This window comes from Haemorhous mexicanus, chromosome 1 (assembly GCF_027477595.1).
Source record: "Haemorhous mexicanus isolate bHaeMex1 chromosome 1, bHaeMex1.pri, whole genome shotgun sequence".
Classification (NCBI taxonomy): Eukaryota; Metazoa; Chordata; class Aves; order Passeriformes; family Fringillidae; genus Haemorhous; species Haemorhous mexicanus.
Genome location: NC_082341.1, coordinates 110,584,883 through 110,594,360, shown reverse-complemented (window position 1 = coordinate 110,594,360; position 9,478 = coordinate 110,584,883).

The window sequence follows — 9,478 nt, the reverse complement described above, 5'->3', positions numbered from 1 at the left end:
GTCCGTAACTCTTTGTTCTTATTGTCTCATGTTGTCCTAATCACAATTGTCCACATTTTTATTACTCTAATTATATTACTAATTTTATAACCATTTTATTACTATTAAACTTTTAAAATTTTAAAAGCAAGTGATTGGCGTTTTTCACAGTGGACACAAAAGAATGCAGAATTTACAGGCCACCAGAACATTTGGCAGAACTCCTGAGACAGGGATGGAATTAACAAAGCCAGCTCTGCAGCTGTGCTGGAATCAGCTGGACCTGGGTAGAAGATAATTCTGACAGGGAGATTATGACTCATGGATTCAAGAAACACCCCTACTTAGGAGAAGGCCCAACCATTCAGACTAATTAGCATGAGAATAAGGGAATTATTTAACCAGCAGAAGATGGAATACAAATTAATAAGAGAACTGTGTAACTTGTAGTCAGTGAGCATTAATAACTTGGTTAACTAAAATGTATAAATAGTGAAACATCTTGGTAGTCAGCGTGCTGGTTTAGTGGATTTGCCACTCGGCAGCCCTGTCTGCTTGGGACTGTAAATAAATAAAATACCTTGACTCAGCTTGTGGATTGGCTTCTTGAATATCAGGTGAAATAACCTATTTTGAACAACAACCTGAGCCTCCTTTTCTCCAGGTTAAGCAACCCCAGCTCCCTCAGCATCTCCTCATCAGACTTGTGCCCAGACCTTTCACATTTCACTATTGCTAAAGTAGAAATGACTCTACAGCTGTAGCTCTTGGTTATTTTTTTCCCTGACAAACAGCCCTAGGCCACAGTCTGCTACCATTTTCAAAGTATCACTGAAGTAAAAATTATTAGGGACTTTTTTATGTCATCAGTAACATCACCTCAGTGCTGACAATTTACTGGTTGAGCAATATCCTACAGATACCTCCTAGGTGACAGAAATATTTTCAGCAGAAATTACATTTATCATGATCATAGAATCAGAATCATGGAATTGTTTGGATTAGAAGGGATGTTGGTGTCCAGCCAAAAGCACAGGTACTGCCAGACTCTTGTTCATAGGTGGGAAAAAGCTCAAACATCCAATATCCCGTTCATATGGGAAGAGGTGAGTAATATTAAAATTAAGTGTATTGTCATTGTTAAATGCAAATATTTAAAATAACGGATGAAAGGATGGATGGGAATATGTGGGGTTTTTTTTTAATGGTGTGGTGTGGCTGTAGTTAGCTTTTGTACCGGGAGAGGGAAGTGTTTGCCCAGAAAAGGAAGGTGCAGCGGGAGGGGCAGCTTGAGCCGCGCTTGGGGAGCTGGTTCCAGGCGCCGCTCCGCTGCTGGGGAGGTGGAGGCCCCCTGCCAGCCCAGAGCTTGTCACCTCCTCTGTAACTGAAACCATTGTTTGACACTGCCTGAAGAATGTGGGCTATGCCAGAGCCGTGCCAATTCATTTCAGACCATGGGGAAAGGGGCTTCGTAACATTGGGAACAGGCTCCACATGATCTATCTTTCTGAATGAGACCTGCGTGTGCTGTGACACTTGCTGAATTTAGTTCATTCAGGCTTGGGAGAAAGTTGACTTCCCCCCACCTCCCTTATTTCTCATCTCTTCCTTTAATAAATTAAATCATATTATCAGCTAAATAAAGGGCCATTCTAAATGAATAATCTGAGATTATTCTAGCCCCCATCTCTTGTTGTAAGAAAGAGAACCAAAGAAGAGCTCTCTGAATTGGTTATAAAAATAGCTTTAAACTTTAAAAAGATGGTAGAAAGTAAAAGCAGACGTGTTCTAAGGAGATACTGCTAAAGAAAATAGAGTCCTTTTTTGACTAGAAATATTGCAAAACTAATGTTTTAGATGAACGGAGAGAACTGCCAGCATACTGAAAAAAGCAGTGTAGTATGTTTGTTAATGAGTACAACATGACTGAGGAGTTTTTTTTTGGGGGTGTTAGGAACAGATAAAGAGGAAGAATAACGTTAGCACAGTGATTTAATAGTGATTTATAGCTACCTCGTGTTCTATATTGACTTTTTTTTCTGTTTGGAACGGTGTTTGTTACCTTCTCACGGAGAGGTGGGGATGAACGCTGGGCTGTTAGTGCTCGTGTTGGGTTGTGGGCAGATGAGGCTGCAGTGCCTGAAGAAGTTCTCAGCCCAGCAGCTGCTGCGCACCCCGGGCAGAGACCGCCCCTTCAACAGCAATTTATAGCCAAAGAAAAGCTGAGCAGCGTGGCACTTCTGCTTGCCACGTGGTGGAGTCACCCACCGTGCAACATCTGACAGCATCGCTTAGGGCCATCCTCATCACCTCCTGAACAGAGGTGCCAAACTCTGCTCTGGGCTGGCACACAAAATCTGGTTTTGGGGATCAGAAACTCAATCAAAGGAGTAGCGCTGTGTACCTGTAAATTAAAATGCCGTAATTATCCTGGATATAAAGAGGAGTCAGTGATACTATTAATGTACCTAATTATAAATTCAATTGCAGTATGTTGGAAAAAGCTGTGTCTTCTAGTATGTGCTAGGTGGGAAGCTAAGGGGAAAAATAAAGAAGTTAATGTTGCTTTCTGTAAAAGTATTATAAGCAAAATAATTTTTCAACCCAGATTTAAAGTTATCAGCAGCTGAAAGCTCAGATGGATGAAAGCAATCAACAGCAACAGTATCTCAGGACACCTCTGTACTCAGAGGTCAGTTGATAGAACAGGTGTTCTGTCATCTTATTATAATTAGAAATTATAAAAACTTCACTCAGATGCTGTCTTTTGCAGTAAAATCCTTTTCCAAGACCAATCTGAGTTTCCATTATAATTTCTGTTACCATTCCTGCAGAAGGGCATGTCTGGAGACCCCGAAGCCTCTCATCTCTGATGGCACTAGGGCTTAGTGCTTTGTTCTCCCTCCTTGTTGCCAACCCTCATGCTTAAGTGCTTTTCTTCTCAACCCACTTCCTCCCCCACCACCTTGCACACCCTCCAGTGTAGAACTACAGGCATGAAAGGTGGGTAAATTGCCTTAGGAATCTGTTTTAAATAGCTTACCTGTTATTTCCACACCAGTCATGGGAAGTTGCACAAGGCAGTTTTATCTTCTAAACATTGATGAATACAAGGTGTCCCACCTTAGGCACTTAATTTTAAGGTGGCATCCTGCCAGCTACTGTAGCTTGTTACTGACTGTGAGATACAATTAATAATGTGTGGACTGATGAAGGAGAAGCTAGATTAACACAAAGCACAGCTCCTCAGGAAAACTTAAATAACATTTTTATAAAGTGAATAATAGAGAATCTTTCTGCATTTTATTAGTGTATTACACTTTTCAGCAGAATATACATATAACTTTTATGTTTGTTGAATCTCATGGTGATGTTCTGGTGCATTTATTACTTTCAGGGTTTCCTCTTGATTTATTGAATAAATTGCTGGGAGTTATATACCATACGATCCCATTCTCTCATGCCAGTTACAGCAGAAATGTTTTACTGATCTATTTTGTATTTTGGTGGCATTTTTCAAATAATTTGGTAAGAGTGCCTAGGAAGGGTTCATTTACCTGGTTTCACCTAGAAGACTGCTTTACATGTGAATCTGAGAATGACTGATCTTTCTGCTCCTCATCTTTTATCTCAGACATGACACTTGCTGGCATAGAACACCTGGAATATTGCCAGGTATTATACTTTATTTATATCAATTTATATCTGCAGATAGGTGGAGATATGGTCGCAAACAGCAATGATTGTCAAGTGGCCCACTAAGGACTTAAGTGACCAAGATCAGGGATTTGACCTTAGAGTCAAAACCTTGCAAAAATGTTTACTGTATATCGTTTGTTTTGTCCCAGTGTAGAGAATGTGTTTGTTTTTCTTTTTTTTTTTTCCAAAAGATTTTACTAAAATTCATATCTGTGTGCTATTAATATTATGGATATCTGCCTTTTTTTCAGAAGCAAGGTCTCACAATCTGGATGCTACTCACAAAAACCAAGATATCAACAGCTCTTCCCCTCAAGTAGCAATATTTTTTGGATTCTAACCCAACAATACAATTGTGATTTCAGCAGAGAACTTGGATTAGTTGGACATTTTTTTAGTTAGAATTGCCTTACAATGTGCCTTTCACTCTGACATGGAACCCCTTTAATTTAATTCATGAGTGCATTATAATGTCAAACTCAGTTATTAAAGAATGCAGGAAGGCATCTTCTGGACCAGATATCCATGCTTCTATACCACAAGTGCCTGGGGTTGCTTTCACATCTGCCAGTGGTATGAATTCTGAATGATTTCTGGTATGAATATTGTTGTTTTGTGATTATGCTACAGAAAGATGATACCATTTTTGCAAATTCAATTCCTGTGGATTGCACTACTGAAGTTCATTCCTTCCTTCTTGTTATCTTCTTTTTGACCTTCCTTGTCAATATTCAGGAAAAATACAGTTCTGCCCCAAAGAATTTCTAGTTCAAACATACACATAACAAACCATACAAAAGCCAGTGGAAGAGGTAGGCAACTAATTCTGAACATAAGCTTTTGAAAACAAGCCTTTCTTTGACTATAAATTTGAAATGAGAGAGCAAAGATACCCAGGAATCCAGGACTGGGGTAATAAGGGAGAAGTCAAGAAAGTTAGAATAAGAAGACAAGAGAGGCAGAATCCCCAAAAGACATAGGTGAATGGAGGGAGTGTGATGACCCACCCTTAAGGGGAAGGAAGTGTGAGGAAGGGGTAGAAGGGGTCAGAGTTATGAGTGCTGGAGGGTGATCTTAGTCTCAGTGAAGAGGGAGAGAAGGAACTCTTGGAGGAATAAATAATCTAAAGCAGGGAGAGCCCATCTTACTGAAATGTTCAGCCTGCTTTGGAAGAAATCCACCAAGCTGCAAATGTTTTAATTTGGGTGCCCAGTAGTTCACTGTGTGGGGCTTGGTTAATGAGGAAATGGTCCCCACCAGTTTTAGTCGAATCCAAATAACCTCTGACATGCATAGGCAAGAGGAAAAGAAGGAATCAACTCTTGTATTTCAGGAAAAGCCCTGCTGAGGCTGCATAGCAGGAATTCATCCAAAAATCTCCCCAAACAAGGAAAACTATCTGGGTGAAGTTTTTGTATTAGAAGTTGTTGCACTGTCCGCTGCTGTATCTCTTCTGTACTTCAGCACGGGGCATAATTTACAAGAGGGGATCCTCTAGGACAGTTGCTGCATGATGACTGTATGTTGTTCTCACATGTTGGTTCTCCTTGGCAAAGAATAAAGAAAGAATGGGAAAATATTTTAAAAACTGTAGTGAAATTCAGTATAGTATCCTAAAATATGTAAGGCCTACAGGTAACAATTTTATTAAGATACTTGAAAAAAACCCCAAAAACATAGGGAGAACCAGCAGCAAACTGTACACATTACATCTCCCAGCTCACTTTATGAATATGTTCCTTTCTAGTAAATCTGTGTTTGGGTTTTGCTTTGGGTTGTTTTTTTTTCCAATACTGCAAAACTCCTAAGTTCTCCATTCCCAAGTGGAAGTCTGTAAAGTACTTTGCTCTTTGGGGACCTGTGTTTCACCTCAGCCTCCTGCTCTCTAAATGTCATTCTAGATTGTCCATGCATGAGGGTTTTGTGTCCTCCTCTCAGACGGATTGTGGCTGGAAACTGCCAGCTTACAGCAACTGATGACATTCTTTAAGAGCCATCTGAAAACAAAGTGGAAAAAATCCAGCCATGTCCATGTCCAAATTATAACTAAGGCATGTGTCATTGATAAACTTTGCTATTGGGGCTCTCTGTTATACTTTATTTATATCAACTTAAAGCCTGAAAGAATGTTGCTTTGGCTGCCTTTCAAAACCTGAGAACTGAGCATATGTGGATTCATTGAAAGGGAAATTAGTCACTCTTATTGCTTTAGAGAAACCAGTCACTTTAAAATCCCTGCAATATCAATATGCCTCCCCATGATATAAATGCCCCAGAGGTTTTCTTGTTTTGAACATTCCCTTAGTGCAACTATCTAACTATAAAAACAGTTCACCTACTGAAGTATGGAAAGGCAATTGGAAGTATAGCTTGTTCAATCAAAACATCTGAACAGACTTGGAATCAGTGGAGTGTTTACATTTTTGTCAATTATCTCCAAGTGCTTGCTGGTATTAGAAGCTGTCTTTTTCCAGGCAGCCTTGCTTGTCATACAGTTCTGGAGAAAGCCCATGGAGAGATCCAGTCTCCTTTAACATTGCAATTTATAGCAAACCTGAAGCTGTTTACCCTCACTCTCATATGCATATTCATCCACACCTTCGCCAAGGCGAGCTGTTTCTCTAGGTGGAAGAAGACAGTGCAGGTCCAGAAGATCAAGTATTATTGCCATAGTGCAACCCACTATGGTGATGCAACCAAACTCCTTTCCAAGGGCTCCTCATATCCTGTGTGACCATAACATGTAGCAAGCAGGTTGCTGTGACTCTGTCATGGAAAGTCTTCTCTAGTCTCCCAGCAGGAGAATCAACCAAGTGACAACAAAAAAAACAAGGGAACATTAATACCCACCATGGCGAAATGGTGTTGGCTTGATAGCAGAGCCCTCTCAGGCTCTGAGACTGCTCAAAAGATGTCCCTAGTCATCACTGGGTAGAATGGTAAAGATTTTTTTTTTTTCTTGTGTCCCTCCTAGATGAAGAGCCTTGAAGATAAATTCTGGAACATCACTCCTACAAAAGATGTAGGAATGGCAAGCTCCGATGCATTGAGATGAAAGGTGAGGGGTAGAAGACCTACTGATTTGTATTCAATTTTAGATCTCATAAATAGCTCTGTTCCTTCAATAAGGCTCGGATCCCTGTCATGTGTGGAATTAAGTGAGGATCCCAGCCTTCATAAACACATCTTCTGACAAAATAAAGGGTCTTTCAGGATTTAGATGAGAAAGTGACACTGTAGTGGTCTGTTGCCCTTACAGAGAGCCTAGGACAAGTATGCCTATCTCTTAGGCGCTCTGTTAAGTACCATAAATAAGATGGGATGGATCTCAATGACAGAAATAACTTAATGATTTCCCCTACTCCACTTGTGCTGTGTTTTGGCAAGTGGAGCAGATCAGCATACTGGCAGGATGCTTGCACACACCCACCCTTCAGCAGGCTGCAGCCTAGGAGTAATGGCTAAATTGAATTGCTCAAGATAATCTCAGACTTGTTGCTTTTCCAGATGTCTGCTGACCTTAGATGCTTCTTACAAAACTGAAGAAAAATTTGATCAACCTTTTTGCTTTTTCTGGGACTTGGTTATCATCCTGAGACAGAGAACCATGAAACCTGATTGCAAACTGCATGTATCAAGAGATACATCTAACACTGCAGCACCTGCAATGTCACTGTGATTCTTCTCCTTAGTTAGCTGGTTCCTCAGACTCTTACAAGTCTGGATTCTTTGTGTATTCACAATCATTATATTAAAAATTTCAGTTTCCTCACAACATTTGGTATTGAATTCTTCATAATAAGACTTAAATTCTCTAACTATTCTAATAGTTTGGCATAGTTACTGGCCACTGGCCTTTTTATTGTGGAGGAATTTCACAATTATGTGATTAAAACAAGAGTGTTGTTATGGCAGCATAAGAACCTGAGCCCCTGAGCTATGGTTTTGGATTTTAAACCAGTGGTTGGAGCTTGTGCTCAGAGGTGTGACAGCAACAGATTTGTAAAAACATTTCAGGAACAAGGTTTCATTAGAGCATTGTTAATAATACAGTCTGCTAGCATATATTTTAAGAAGGGAGGCAGCTCCGAAGAAAAATTCCTAGACAAGTTCCTATGCTTTGCTGAATCTTAGGATCTGGGCAAACAGCTGAAGAAGAGCATTCACTACTACACAAGAAAGTTCCCCTGGCTCTTGGGGAAGAAGTTGAAGGGGAAGGAGACACTGGCATTAGTTTCACTTTCTTTACTTTCCCTTGACTCTAAGTGCCAGTTTAAGTGACATTGTGGTACATTTTCTCCTTGTTTTCGTGTTGTTTTGCACTCCTTAAGAGCAGGTGGGAGAAAACAACAAAAAAAAAAGAACTCATTGGATGGTGAAATATGTGAAAAGAGTGGCCTAACACACAAAGTCAGTCCACCAAACAAAATATATTTCCCCCTGAATTTTTAGGTAGGATTTGTAATCTGAGGTGCCCCTGTACTTCACAGCAATAGGGATGCTCAGGTAACAGTGTGGTTTCTAACCTGAAGACAAAATACCAAATGACAAAATATAGCACCTGACTACAGCTTTCTATCAATCACATTGTTTCATGTTATATATAACTCACCTACTTAAGCTTTACATATAAATTACTTCCCTGGGTTACCCAAGGGAACAGTAATAATTTTCCAAAGTATTCACCTGAAGGTTCCTAAGATTATTCAGGTATCTATTAGACTCTAGAGAGACTAAATATAACCACATGGAGTCTTTAAAATCCAGGTCTGGAAGAATAATTTCTGTTTCAAGAGCAGGCAGCAGGGCCATTTTCTTGGTGAAGCTGTAGATCTAAAAAATGTTTTAAAACTTCTGTGGCTTCTTCACATGAGAAAAATATAAATCAGAGAAAGATGTGTTGCAAGAAAGGCCATCTGAAGCAGAGCAAGCAGTACACACAAATCTTGTCCCAGCTTTTTGAGCTGGGGGCATTTGGCAAAGGGGAAATTGGGTGGTGCTGGTGGTGGGGTCAGTCTTCCTGGAGCAGTGGTGATGCTGTTTGCATCCAGTCAGTGTTGCCATATCTCACTACTTCTGTGCCCCTGTTCTCACAGGTAGGGGCTGGTAGACCTTAGTTTTGCAGTATATATGGCAACAATGCTAGTTCATCTCTTTCTCTACAGATATAGCACAATGTTCTTGCTGCTTTTACAAAAGGAGGGATAGAGTCGATCTCAGAGAGTCCTAACCCCCTAAATTCTGTCGACCTACTCAGTAGAGGCCTTTCATGTAAGGAGAAGGAGTAATTGCTTTGATCAGCTGCTGTCTGTTTTGTAAATGAGGCAAAGGGTTGTTTTCCTTAGTCAGTTACAAATATCTGGTGAACTAGAGCATCTTTTCTGTGTGTTTATATTTCTACTCCATCTTTCAGCCAACTTTCTTAAAATATTTTGCAGGTGTTTCTGTGGGAATACTCACAAAACAGTTCTTTGGTTGAAAAAATTCATCAGCATCTGTAGTGAATAGTGAGAGAAACTGGGGTGAAGAGTCTTTTAGGCATTGATGAATAGGACCAATGATCTGTTTAAAGCCAAGCAAAAATTAAAGTGATTTACCACACCAGAACTTTAGATCTTTGCCAAATGTCATCAAGAAAATTGATGATAGTACTCCTATCTCCTACAACTCTGCCAGCCTCAGACTTTAATTATTAGAGCAAACTACTGTTTTATTTAGTAAAAAAGAGATCTGACAAGCTTGGAAGAAAAATGAACTGTTTTCTTGACAGACTGCTACACATAGAAATCTTGTATGACAG